The sequence below is a fragment of the Haliaeetus albicilla genome, chromosome 21, assembly GCF_947461875.1.
Source record: "Haliaeetus albicilla chromosome 21, bHalAlb1.1, whole genome shotgun sequence".
Lineage (NCBI taxonomy): Eukaryota > Metazoa > Chordata > Aves > Accipitriformes > Accipitridae > Haliaeetus > Haliaeetus albicilla.
Window position 1 is genome coordinate 11,229,249 of NC_091503.1, and position 12,889 is coordinate 11,242,137.

At 42.2% G+C, this 12,889-nt stretch overlaps 1 protein-coding gene and 1 long non-coding RNA gene across 2 annotated transcripts in view; one reads left to right on the forward strand and one right to left on the reverse strand.

Moving 5' to 3' along the window:
- CDH6 (cadherin 6) overlaps positions 1-12,889 on the forward strand; it is a 107,589-nt gene that overhangs the window by 36,011 nt on the left and 58,689 nt on the right. The window lies entirely within an intron of this gene.
- LOC138690260 (uncharacterized) lies at positions 4,228-6,394 on the reverse strand. The gene is made up of 3 exons (XR_011329061.1): positions 6,243-6,394; positions 5,806-5,844; positions 4,228-4,594 (listed from the first exon to the last, which is right to left on the reverse strand). It is a non-coding gene; the product is annotated as an uncharacterized lncRNA (long non-coding RNA).

A 12,889-nucleotide genomic window follows, 5' to 3' on the forward strand; every position in this document is an offset into this window, starting at 1 on the left:
CCAGAGTGCTCATGCAGTACTGTCCCCTCACCGTGGCTGGAAGAGACGCAATGGCAGCATGCACTCCCTTTGAAACCCAAGGGGAAATTCTGTTTGACCGAGCCAAAGTTGTCTGCCACTCCTTTCCCATCCCTCCAAGGCTCTGAAATGTTCAGAATTAAAGTGGCGACCCATTCTACTTCTGATTTTCTTCCTGAAGTTTTGCATTTTAGCATCCTTCCTGCCACACCTAGAACTACAAGTATTATGTTCAGCTATATCCAGGGGAAGAAAAAGACAGACATTCAAAAAGCATAGATTCCACACTGTAGAAGTTTGTCAAAGTTTTGCACAATAGACCAACTGACAATTAATATTCCTTTCTTCCCCAGCCATAAGCTGTGCTTACATCCCCCCACATCAGAAAAAGCACATTCATCAATTATCTGTCTCTTTCCCATCCCACTCACCAAACAGCTGTAATAAAAAAAAAAAACAAACAACCTTATAAATTACTTCAGAACACAAAGGGAAATCTCTCCATTTTGTAACAAATTTGTTAATTTTAAATGGAACGGGGATTCTTTTTCCCTCATGTTTCCCGCTAGCATATACTGTCTAGGACATCATCTTTTGTTATCAATTTACAGCAAGTATTCATCCAGATTACTACAGGGTCCTCCAGCAAATGCAGAAACAAATTGACATTAAGAAGCCACACATTTTCTGTAGGGAGTCACCTTCTGCAAACCTTGCCTGCCCATAAGTATGCATAAAAATGCAGCTCCTGGGAAAAAAGATTGAATTCTTATCCTAGGGGAATGGAGGAGGGAAGCTGTACTATTAATAAATCCAAATGTTAGGTTTAACTCAATATGCAGAGTTTAGGCAGGGATGATATATTGTACTCCCCCATTTAAGAAGGAATGGCGAGGCAGGCCTGACATGGCCATTTTTTGCTTGAAGACAACTCATTTTCCTTCATGTGCTTATTCAGGACACGTGGCTCAGGTGCCTCTTAACTGGGAGCCTCCACAGGAACCGCAGACCAGCCCTTTCCCCACCATGTCAGTTCAATGGGTATTCAACTCCACTGAAGTGAAAATGCTCTCTTTCCCAGTTTAGCTTTCAAGAGCAGCGAGGCATGTTGTTTTTTCTTTTTTTATGATTGAGAAAACCAACTCGTGTGTCACACTGTACGCTGCAATTGGAGATGAATAGGGAGCCATCCATCACTCTCCCAGATTCCCCGTGTTTACTAAAGGGTCTGTTTAAGGAGCTGTTCAAGGAGCCTTAAAAGCCCCAGACACCGCCAGGAAGGACCCGTTCCCCCAGACTTCATCATTTTGCCCAGGAACTGAACTCCAGCGCCTCTGCTCACCTGTATTATCAGCACAGAGAGCGTGTCCAGGATGGTCTTGGACCGCTGCTTCTAGATGCAGAGATTTGGGGAGGTGGAGACTAAGCAGCAAAGCCCAGGCTGCTGTAGTGACTACAGAGCTCCCCAGGACTGCCTGGGCTTTGTCAGGGGCCACTTCAGCCCCAGCCCATGCCAGAAAGCCAGGCTGCTGAAAGTCACCCTCACCCGCGTTTCCCTCAGGCCTCCAAATTACGGGCTGCACCTCCGAGACACGGCTCTGAATTTCAGTCAGCCTCGACTAATGAATTGACGCTGTCTGTTTTGGCACGGGGCTTGTCCCTGGGGTACAAAACTGCTGAGAAGAGGGGGCTGCTTCAAGAGCAGAACTGATGGCGGTGACCAAGAGGGAGATCACAGCCCTCGTGACGGCGCACAGTCCAAGCGGACGGCACCGGCACCAAGAGGACGACACCCGCTCAAACTCCTTGCCAGGCTGGAGCCTAAGAAAATACCTGCCCCCTGCGATGCCAGAGTGCCACGGGCACGAGCTTAGTATAAATGCAGTGAAAAGGTACATCTGGGGGGTGTGCCCTGAGTCTTCCTCGCCTGGCTGCGCTCCAGGCTCACAGCTGGATAACCAGCTGTGTCCCAGCTCTGAAGTGCTGCCAAGCTAGGAGCCTCTCTGCTGCCACTCCTTCTCTTTCTCCTTGCTGCTACTTCTCATTATTTTCCCTTTTTCTGCACTTCTGCTGCATAGAAATTGCCCATCTGACAAAGAGTGTTACAGTCAAAGTCTCGTTGCGGGCACAGGGGAACACACCTTATATGCAGAGCCAACAATTAGAGTTTATTGTTAGTCTAATTAATGTTTCAACAGTAAAATCAAAATAAATCAAACAGTTATTCTAAGTCCTGTTACAATGATGCTAGCATTTATAGTCCCTGTATCTAGCTATTGCTAATTCCCATTAATAGTACAATCCAATTTGTTAGTCACCAACTTCATGGTATCTACCTCTTTTTGTCACGTCATGCTCACCTCTCTTATGAGTAGCAACAGCAAATAGATAGTGCCCTAAGTTCCACACTGGGAGGAGTATGCTGGTGGTGGTCAGAGTTTCTTCCTCTTTGGTCCTGGGTCAGCTTGGGGTTTTCACACAATCTGTTGCTATTGCTTTTTTTAATTTGTGCCCAACTTTAGTTACAGAATATTCACTTAGGAGTTGTTGGGGCAATATACATGGTATAATTTCTTTAGGGTAAAACCATGCAATTTCCCAGAGTTAAGCTAACACAAAAAATAAGTTGGACATTAGTCACCTGTTGGGCACTTGCTGGTTCAGCTCAAATAACCTAACATAAGCTCAGGACCAGACAAGGCCTGAAGTGGCCTATGTTAAGATAAAACAAAATCTGCAATTTTTCAGTAGCAATGGCAACATCTTATTTCCTGAAGGTGCAGGGCTACAAAAGCTGTGTTCACACTAGTACTGCTGATGCATACACCCTCTCATACATACCAATTACATCGATGCTTTTGTCGGTAAAACTCTGCTTCCCTGATCTTTGTCCAGTTACAATCAAAGGAACTACAGTGAAAGTGTTAAGTGTTATTCCCCCAAACACCTGAGGTTTTCTTTCCAGCTGAAGTCACTCAGCTCTACTCACATCTGATAGAGTCACACTTTCATTTCAAGGAACAGCAGCTTGTGGTTTTAAGCCTCCATCCTATTCTAGATACTAATGTCAAGAAAACACTTCAGCCATTCACGGCTGAAATCAAAGTTCAAGTCCCACCGGCAATAGTAGCATTACTGTAGCCATTACTGGTATAGGTAGTAGCGTACAGCACACAGGTGCAGGCATAAATATATATATTTATATATACATATGTAAGCCTAACACTTGGAATATGGTACCAAGTGACAATATATCACACTTCTGACAAACTTCAGGCATTTATAAACAGAAAGGAATGAAAATCTAAAATCGTAAATCTTAGATTGCCCATTTAATGACATAGCATGTTTTTTCATAGACAGCCTGAATCTTGGATAATCCCTACTGCTTTATAAGTGCCCATACTTGAAAATAAGTCCTCTTACTGCCTACAGTGTAAAATAACCTGCAGTAAATCAGAAGAAAGGGGTATTGGTTAGAGATTATGGGGAGGGAGCAGAGGAGTGTACCTAAGACTTGCATTGTTGCTAAGTTGCAAGGGCTTTAAATAGGAGAGAGAATCTAATTTCTGGTTTAAAACAGATAAATTATGGATTGGCTATGTAAGTGAAGAAACAACGTTTCATTACAAGACAATCAATTCAACAGATAATGTGTAGATGGAGCTAATAAACTGATGGTGTAATTTTGATTTTGTTTTGAAACTTGTCTTCATCCAGCAGGTGAGAAATATCATAAAACTGTAAATGTCTTACAGCTTATTTAAAGAAAGATCATTCAAAACAAAGTTGTCAAGACTTGAGTAGAAATACGTGAAGTCTTACAGAGTAATGAGAAGGATACACATGTATGTATTTATGAGTTTATCCATGTTCCATTTATAATGATTCCTCAGATTTTTTTGGTGTCCATATTGGTTTATGTTTTTGAATTAGTGCTAAAACATCATGGGATTAATGGCTTAAATGCCATTGACCTGATTGCAGTAGGAGTTAGATTTCTAAATGCCTTTGAAGGTCTGGTCTTTACGTTCACTTTGTTTCCATTTTCAGGAATGGTAGCTTAGCAATTCTCACAAAATTACTCTGAGGATAAATACAATAAAGATTATTAAGTGATCGAACTCCTTGGTAATTGAGACTATGCAGGTACCTTAGACAGGTGAATAAACACTCATGTTTGCCTTCAGGGCAATTTGACAATTTTCAGCTTACATCAGTTTGCCCATAATTAGAGGCGAGAAGGAAACAGGAAAGCAGAACGTGGGAGGACTTTAGGATGAAAGCTAAGTGACCTTGACAGGAAGGAGGCTTTTATCTCTCCAGAAGGAAGCAGCCTAAGCTGACGACAGTCGCAATGCACTAGAAGTGCATGTAATATTTAAGATACTGGGGTGGAACATATTCTGAGTGCAAAGAAGTGCAATTTTTAGGAATGTTTGAGATTTGATTAAATGCATCCTTTGTTGCAAAAGCATGGACTTTTCTAGATAGTCAGTAAATATTTGGTGACTTCATGTGGTATTTAAGCTCCAGTGTCTTCAGCTGTAGTCATTAAAAGCAGGCAAACAGAAGTCTGCCAATAAAAAGAATGTCAATGATTGAAAGAAGCAATAGTAGGACTAAGAAACATGAAACAAACAAACAAAAAATCAGGCCTGACATGCTGGCTCTAATGACACGAAATTCTCACCAGTTTCAACAAGACTGAGGCTGATTGTTTCTGTTTACCACAGTCTGCAAGAGCATCAGAGAAGTTTAGTTTTGGCTTAAGAAAATATTTAAGACATATGGAGCAGTCTTTCCACTAATGGAAGAACTGCAGATTTACCCCTTTCTGATGTGAAGAGCAGTGTCAGAGATTGTACTGATGCCTCACCTGGACAAGTTTCATTTCTTACTGGAAATACTTTTCTTGAGCATTAACTGCTCAGGGGAATACCTTTGAGATGAAAAGGATTTTCCAAAATAAGAAGGAAGTCTCTCTTGTCCAGATTAGTATCTCTTTGTTTATTTTAAACAGAGACATCTGTTTACAGGCATGAAAGCACAAATTATGCAGAAATAGTTTCTTTGAATTCTGCTCCTCCCAAACCACTTATCCAGTGTTTTTGATCTTGGCTATAAATCCTGGCAACTCCATGGAATTAATTCAGAATCAAACCCAAAACTCCACTGAGCAAAGGCAGCCAACTTTGCCATCTTCAGTGGCTTGCACAGAGCAATGTTTTGCTGGTGCCTGGACTGAGAACTGCCACTTGCATCACACATTTTGTATTTTTAGGATTAGCTCCTTCAGTTGTCTAAAACATAATAGCAGAGCTGTCCTAGAAGCTTCTAATCCCCAATTTGCCGCACATGATGATCACATAGTTATTTAGCATTAGCAATACAGTTAAGAGTTGCAGCACGACTCTCGCTCCCTTCGATGAAAAACAATAGCAAAGAGTCTGTCTGGAACAGATTTTTTCAAAAAAAGCACCGCATTCAAGTCTCCATTACACAAGGGGAGGATTGCAGTAATTCCATTAGAGACCTCACTTCCAAAAAATATAAACTCGGTTTGTATCCCAAAGAGATTCCACATGTAATTGCAAAGAATTTAACAATACTATGAACACCAATTGTTTTAAGTCAGATCAGATTCTTTCCCTATCTTTTTTTTTTACTCTTAAGCAGCAACATGTTTACAGGGGTCTGGTCACATACCACTGAAAGGAACCTTTCTTACTGGTTTTAATGCCCAGAGGAATATGCTTTAATAATACAAGTAAAGGGCTTAGTCACCTGTATAGTATTTGATGTTCACAGTGTATATATGCAGAGCTGTGTGAACAAAGAGAAGGGAAAAAAAAAAAATCATGTGATTCAAATTTCCTCAATATTCCTAATTAAACAACTCATTAAGGTTTTTCAAAGAACTAGTGACATAAGTGGCATTATTAAATATTTCAGAAGCTATTCAGTCACAAGTAGCATTATTCTTTTATACATTTTCATATTCTGAGAAACATAAAATTACTAGCAAAAACATATTAAAAGGCCCTTTTCAAAGAAGAAAGCCACCTCTCAGATTAGCGATTTGAAAAGCAAGTATGCATGTTTCCTATTCAAGAAACTTCAAGAGTTTCAGAAACATCACTCAATGTTCCCAAAACCTCAGTTAAGTAATGAGTCATCGTGGCTGGAAATACACACTGAAGTGGTAAAGTTTATTGCCTCACCTGAAGTCACAGGGAGAGTGTAGATGCTTCTGGTGTGCAGTTGTACAATGAATAAATATCATCCCGCCTGGACAAGAATGTCCTACTAGTCAGACTGCGAGAACATTCCTGCCATCACAGCGTGGTATTTATTCACCCTGTATGAACCGCAAGCATGCTTTACTCCCATTTCAGTCATCATTATCCAGTCCTACTAACTCTGAACTCACTCAGAAATGGTTAGTCTCTTCCACTGCTGCAGCTTTTCTTAATGCTAGCCACAAGGACTGCCCAGGAGGACTTGCCACAGGTATTTCCACCCTCTGCCATCCAGTCTAGCCCTGCTTGAGAAGATCTCCTAGATCCTTAATAGGATTCCAAGTAAGATCAAGAGATCTAAGAAGGAAGGCCAGCGGATCTGTATTAGCTCTCCTGTCTTTAGCTACAGCTTCTTAAGCCGTGCAGTTAATAGGGGTAACATTAAGAGGCTTTTAAAGAAGCTATAGCATTTTAGTATAGCCAGTTACTATCACAATCAAAGAAATAATAGACTCTTTCATCAAAAGAGAGACATGACCTACTAATCTACAGTTCTTTTATTAGCACATTCATAATGAAATGAGTCTTAATGGGCACCCCTCTATTTTCCAGTTGATTGCTCCTGTTGGAATGTATTTGCACAAATGGAGTTCACTTGCCCACAATAAGGCGAGCATTGCAGGCATTTCTGATTTGGTAGCACTCTACATCCATTTCACAGTGGTAAATGACCATGAAAGTCTATGAGAAATAAGAAAGCCCTTGACAATCAAATACAAAACCAAAGTTTAGTTGTTTCTATCCTCCCCAGGTCCAGTACCTTACATCCCACTTAGCAAATGTTTTTCCCTAACTTCGGAGTGGGAAATTAGCATATGTTTCTGTCAAGAAGTAAAGAAAAATACAGTGAGCACTGAGCCTCTAGCAGAGAGACAGAAGCAAACAGCAGCTGGTGAATGGAAAACTGCTTAAGACAGATAACTGCTTCGCTCTACCACAGATGAAATGGGGCACACTGGGAATGGGGGTAGCGAGGAGAGCACCTGTAAGGAGAACTGCAAAAGGCAGGCAGGCAGAAGAGATTAGGGTTGCTAAAAAAACAAACAAACAACAACAACAACAACAAAAACCCGCCAAAACAAAAAAAAGACAGTAGCAATCACATGTAGGATTGTGGCTATCCTAGAAATGTGAAGTTACAGACAGTTGTAATTAAAAAAAACAGAAAAGAACAATGTCTTTTGTGCACATGAGAAGTGCCTAAGCTCTAATGTGCCTAAATTACAATCAGGTGAACTCTGCTTACCTGTTTGCCCTCAGTTGTACTACTTGCTATAACAATTCTGTTATCTCAGTCTGTGGGTTTCTTCTGTAGGAAGTAAATCAGGATTTTAGCAATCAATATCGTGTTTGACAACAATACACACTGCCCAAAGCACAACCAAAACATTCCTGTCAAACAATTTTCTTTTTCTTGTGTCTGTTACTGCACTGCCTAAGTACTACTGTCAGAAATAGTCAGTCTGATAGGAAGATACACTGGTGCCCGTTGAAAAAGAAACCTTACCTCCTCCTTTCTTTTATTCCTGGCTATGCATATGGCAGTATATCCTCTGCCTTCATTATCACACTGCAATACTTGAGGGAGAACTGCAATGCCACTAAAGCAGCTGCAAGCCCAGATTTTTCTCTTCTGCTTGGAGAGTATCGCTGGCACCTTGGCTTTGAGTAATTGCTGATCAGCACAGAAAGGATCTGTTGTCTGTGGTTCTGTCTCATTTATGGGAGCTGCTGGGTAATTTTCCTCTGGTGGCACGGAGGTAGGTGCCTAATAAACAGTGGGTTGAGTGTGCATAGAAAAAAAACAAACAGGGATCTTACTATCACAACCCATGCTAGGCAGACCGGGGAGGTTTTGTGGTGAGTTTGGAATTCCCTTGGGCTAAATTAAGGTGAAAGGACACCAAATGATCAGTTAAACATTTCACTCATGGCAGAAGCAGCCTGAACTTGGAAGGTATAATAGCAGGTGTCGGGGTTTCTCTCAACAGGAGCTGGCACAGAACTACCTCAGTAAACCCTGTAACACGTGCTAACCACAGATCTGTCGGTTCAGGGAAGACGATAAGGAGATCCCTCCCGTTGAGTCACGAGGTTCAGAGCGGACCCCCTTGCTTTCTGGGCTCCTTCTCAGAGAGGAGCCCAGGGGCGGCTGGATCCACTCCTAGTCCCAGACTTGGTCAACGGTTTATGTCTAAAGGGATGAGGCGTAGGGGTTACGGAAAAGAGGAGAGGGAGAGAGAGAAAGAGAGGAAAAGAGAAAGGTTTCACCAGTCCTGGGTCCAGCGTTGGTCCCACCAGCCTAAGGGTCCAGTTATAGAGGGCACACACGCACAGGGCTTCAATTTATGTCCTTTTATCACCTCCTTGCCCCTCCTTCGGGCGGGCACTCGAACTCATTAGGCTAATTAGGTGTCAGGAAATGGGTTGGTGGGCTTGGGGGTCGTTTGGGGAGCAGCTTCTCCCCCCCTGCAGGCATGACCCTTGTTTGGTCCCTGGCCGTGCGCGGTGAGCCGCCCTCCTCAGCGTACCCGTGCAGGGAACCCGGCCTCTGCGCCCCGTCGCTGACCTGCTTCTCCGCCGGCGGCTCGCTGTTCCGCAGGGTCGCTGTTGTGCAGAATTTGCCCCGCCACCATGTTTGGGACATTCACTCTTTCGGTCCCTCACATGCGGTGTTGCTGTGCAGCCTTGCAAGTTCTATGCCTTCCATCACCTGCAAAGGCCAGGCCCTGATCTCTGTCCCTCACGAGGGTGTTTGAGGCATTAACTCCGTCCCGTCTCTCACACTCACCTACATTAAGAACACCAATTTTCAGGGAAAAGCTGACCAGTTTGGGTTTTTTTTAATATGTCGAAAGATTTGGAATGGTTCCCTTACTAGAGATTTTTGGGTGGTAGCATCTCATACCTTTCTCAGAATGGAGTGTTGCTTAAAATTGCTCTATTTTTGCTTTACATTAAAAAGCCTAAAAAGTCACTGATCACTTCTGAGGGCCTGTCTAGGAGACTTTCAAGTACTAGAGTCTAAAAAGAAACAGAAGAAGAGGTATTCAAACCATGTAGCTTTTTTAGTGGAAGGACAAAATGCTTTAATTTAGGCACTTCAAGTCACCCAAGAGCCGCCTTCTTTCTACTAACTGGGTAGGGAGTCTAGGCTCCTTTTCAGACATCAAATTTTGATGCATAAGTTAGACTGAATTTCTTTTTGATGACACTCCTGCTTTGAAGAACCTGCTAGTTCCCTATCCTAAAATAAACAAACAAAAAGGCTTAGGGAAAACCCCAACTTCATAAAAAGCAATGCATGTCTGAGAACAACAGTAACTTTCACAACAGGATGACAACACTGCAGACTTCCATCAAGTACTGCAACAAGGAATAAGGTTTTCCTACAGCATTTTCATGGCTTCAGGGATTCTTTTGGTACTGCTGAAAACCCTTTGGCTATGATTCCACGCACATCTGCTACTCTCTGCCATTAAGATATTGATCAGGAATAAAAGACCCATGTACAGGATTTGCACAGCAGTAGGAATGCTACCGATTTGTTCTCCTGCTAAATGTAGTTGATTGCTTAACTGTTTTAGTCCACTCTCCATCAAGGAACAACTTAATATAGTTTACAGTATTATTCTGTATTACCTGCTAGTCACACACCTGCCCCCCGTTTTAGATTATAATGCAGCATTAGCAGAATGCTTCCCTCTGCAGGGGGACGATGAAATACCGTGGAGGCCTGTCCCCACATCACTTGCAAAAGGCAGAAGAGGCCAGAAGCCTTTAGCAAGACCAGCTCCTGCTTTCTGTTAATGCCACGCAGAGGCAGCTCACAAAGTCAACAGGATCAGCAAGAGCTGGGTCTGTCCTTCCTCCTCCACAGAGCTGCTTGCAGAGGTGACTAGCCTGTGACACCTACGTAAGGTTGCTGCTCTTGCAGCAGTTACTGCTCTTGCCTGTGCACCCAGGGAACGTCAGATCTTTTTCCAGGTGCTCCAGCTACCCTGCATGCACCCTGCAGCATACACCAACATCCAGCCAGTATGTGCAGCAAGGGTGCCCATGGTGGTGGCTAAAGCACAGATATTATGCCTTCGATAGGCACACCATCAGAAAGGAAGGAGAATAACCTTGTGATCAAAATGCTGCTGCATGACTCGGAAAATCTAAGTCCAGGTTCCAGGCCCACCTTAGATATTCTTGAATGACCACAGAGAAGTCACTTAACACAACCACACAGTGGAAACAAGAGTTCCTTTTTCTGTGCCGTTCCTCTATGTTGTGTGTTGAGACTGTTTATGCACAGTGGATAAAAGATATGCTCCCAGTGTGGCTAAATACAGAGACTTAGAGTGGGCATCTCTGAAACAAGATGACACTAAGGCTCTTTGCAAATGCCAGGTGAAAAAAAAATCAAAATATCTGAGAGCAGACAAACATCATCATCAATTCACTCACCAGCTACTGAATAAAGTCATACAGTCATCTTTTGCCACCACCATTCATGAACTAAAGACAGACACATACTGCTCACTTTCCTTCTTTTGTCACTGTGTTTTTGTGAAGGCTGGTGTTCATGTGCATTCGGGTCCACTAGGGTTAAAGCAGTTGCATCGTTCAAAAGGGCCGTGTTAATAGATCCCAATGCAGGACGGAGGTAGTAGTTATCTTAACATTTCTGCTGCATTTAGTTATTTTTATCATTCTGGACCTTTTTTCCTGCTGAGAGAATTGAATAAAAAAATTACTTTGAAAGATACTATAATCAACCACTGCTGGCTGCAATTACATTGTATACTTGATGTCTTCAGAAAGTACCTCTAGTTTAAAACCACAAATCTTTCAGTTTGAATTCTCTCTTGGCTCTGTTCTGTTTTGTTATTTCAGAGGTGTATTTACAGGAATGATCGCTAGAGCATATGGGTTTATATAACAAAGACATCAAAACAAGTGAACATCAGAAGATTAAAATTTCATCAGCTATCTTTACACTGAAAATTTGAAATTTTTTTTCTGTTTATGACTGATATTTACAAATGAATGCCGCATGGACAATGAAGGGAAAAGGGCATTTGGATTTCAGAACTGTAAAAGCTAATTCACGCTTGAGAAAATTGTTAGATGGAGACTTTCAGATCTGACTGGTCATAAGAGAGACATAATTGTAAAGTAAGCTCAAACTCAACTGCTTTTTAAGTCCAAGTCAATTATGGACAAGTCTGCAGTGTTACAGCTTCTGAGCACATGAAACTTAGCTATTACTGAAAATATCTAGCAAAGGAATTCTTTGCTATATATGAAAATGTATCAATATGATGTATTAAAATATATGAATATGACACTGAAAAGAAGTGAATATGATAAATTTGGAAGCTTCTGTTTTTTGAAGTTAGTTGGAATACTTTCTTTTCTTTGTGAAGCTATTGCTATTTTAACTTTCCCCCCCATGATGAGAAAGTAATTTTTCTGCAGGTTTTCCTTACAGCCTTAATCTTTTCCTTGTAGTCTTGCCTGCAGGGTAACAGAATTACATACTTCATGTTTGTGAGGACAGCCCCAACGACAGCCTGGGGTCCTGGCTCCTCTGGGTCATGCGAGTTCTCTTAGGGACTTGGACACTGATTCTTTGGGATAGCTTTGCAACAAGGTAAAACCCAAGCAAATAATCACCAGATCCTTACCTAGCATGCCTCATTCCATACCACAAACTATCACACCTTAAAAGGACTCACTACTTCACCATTATCCTCCTCCCCCATTAATGCTTTCCCCATCTTTCATTTCTCAGGCTTTGACAATGAAGTGTTGATGTCTTCTTTTCTCTTAGGCTTGATGGGTTAAACACTTGCACCTGATGCTTGAGCCAGGGGAAGGTCCTTCCAGCAGGACCATGCAAGTATGGAGAGTCTCTCACTGCATGGTCTTGCTGGGGGACTAGCAACTGACTCTCCTGCACAGGGAAACTGTGAAGCTGAAGCCTGTGGTCCAGTTACTACGGCTGGCAGTTTGCTCTGTAGCATTGTTTGGGATTTAAGCAGAGTCAGTTTGCCTGGCAAACTCAGTTGGTGCTGGCTGGGTGAGCATCTAGACGATATGGTATCAGAATATTTTTAGTGCATCCCCACATCTTCTACAAAATTAAATGTAAATTAAAGCTTCCAGGGAAGAACCCTCCTTTTCTTCCAAAGATGGTGGTAGACACTTCATATAATATGTCTGTTAGTGAAGCCAGGGACTAGTCTGCATCATGCACCAACAACCATAAATCAGACCTGATCTGGGGGCAGTAAAGGCACATACACTGGTGCATTCATAGTGTAATCTGCTAGAATGAGAGAGGAGGGTCTATTCTCTGTCTTTGTGCATTTTTCCCCAAGAACCTAAGCAATCTCCATGAGGATGGATGCAGTTTATTGCGTCACATAAATGGAACACCCCCCCACACACACACACAAAATCCCAACCTAGAACTAACTATTCCTGTTAGCTGAATTTTCAGATCCATATTACACTCACCCAGGTACATCAGTATCATTTCCCATGTTCAGTTTCCTAAATTACTATGCCACATC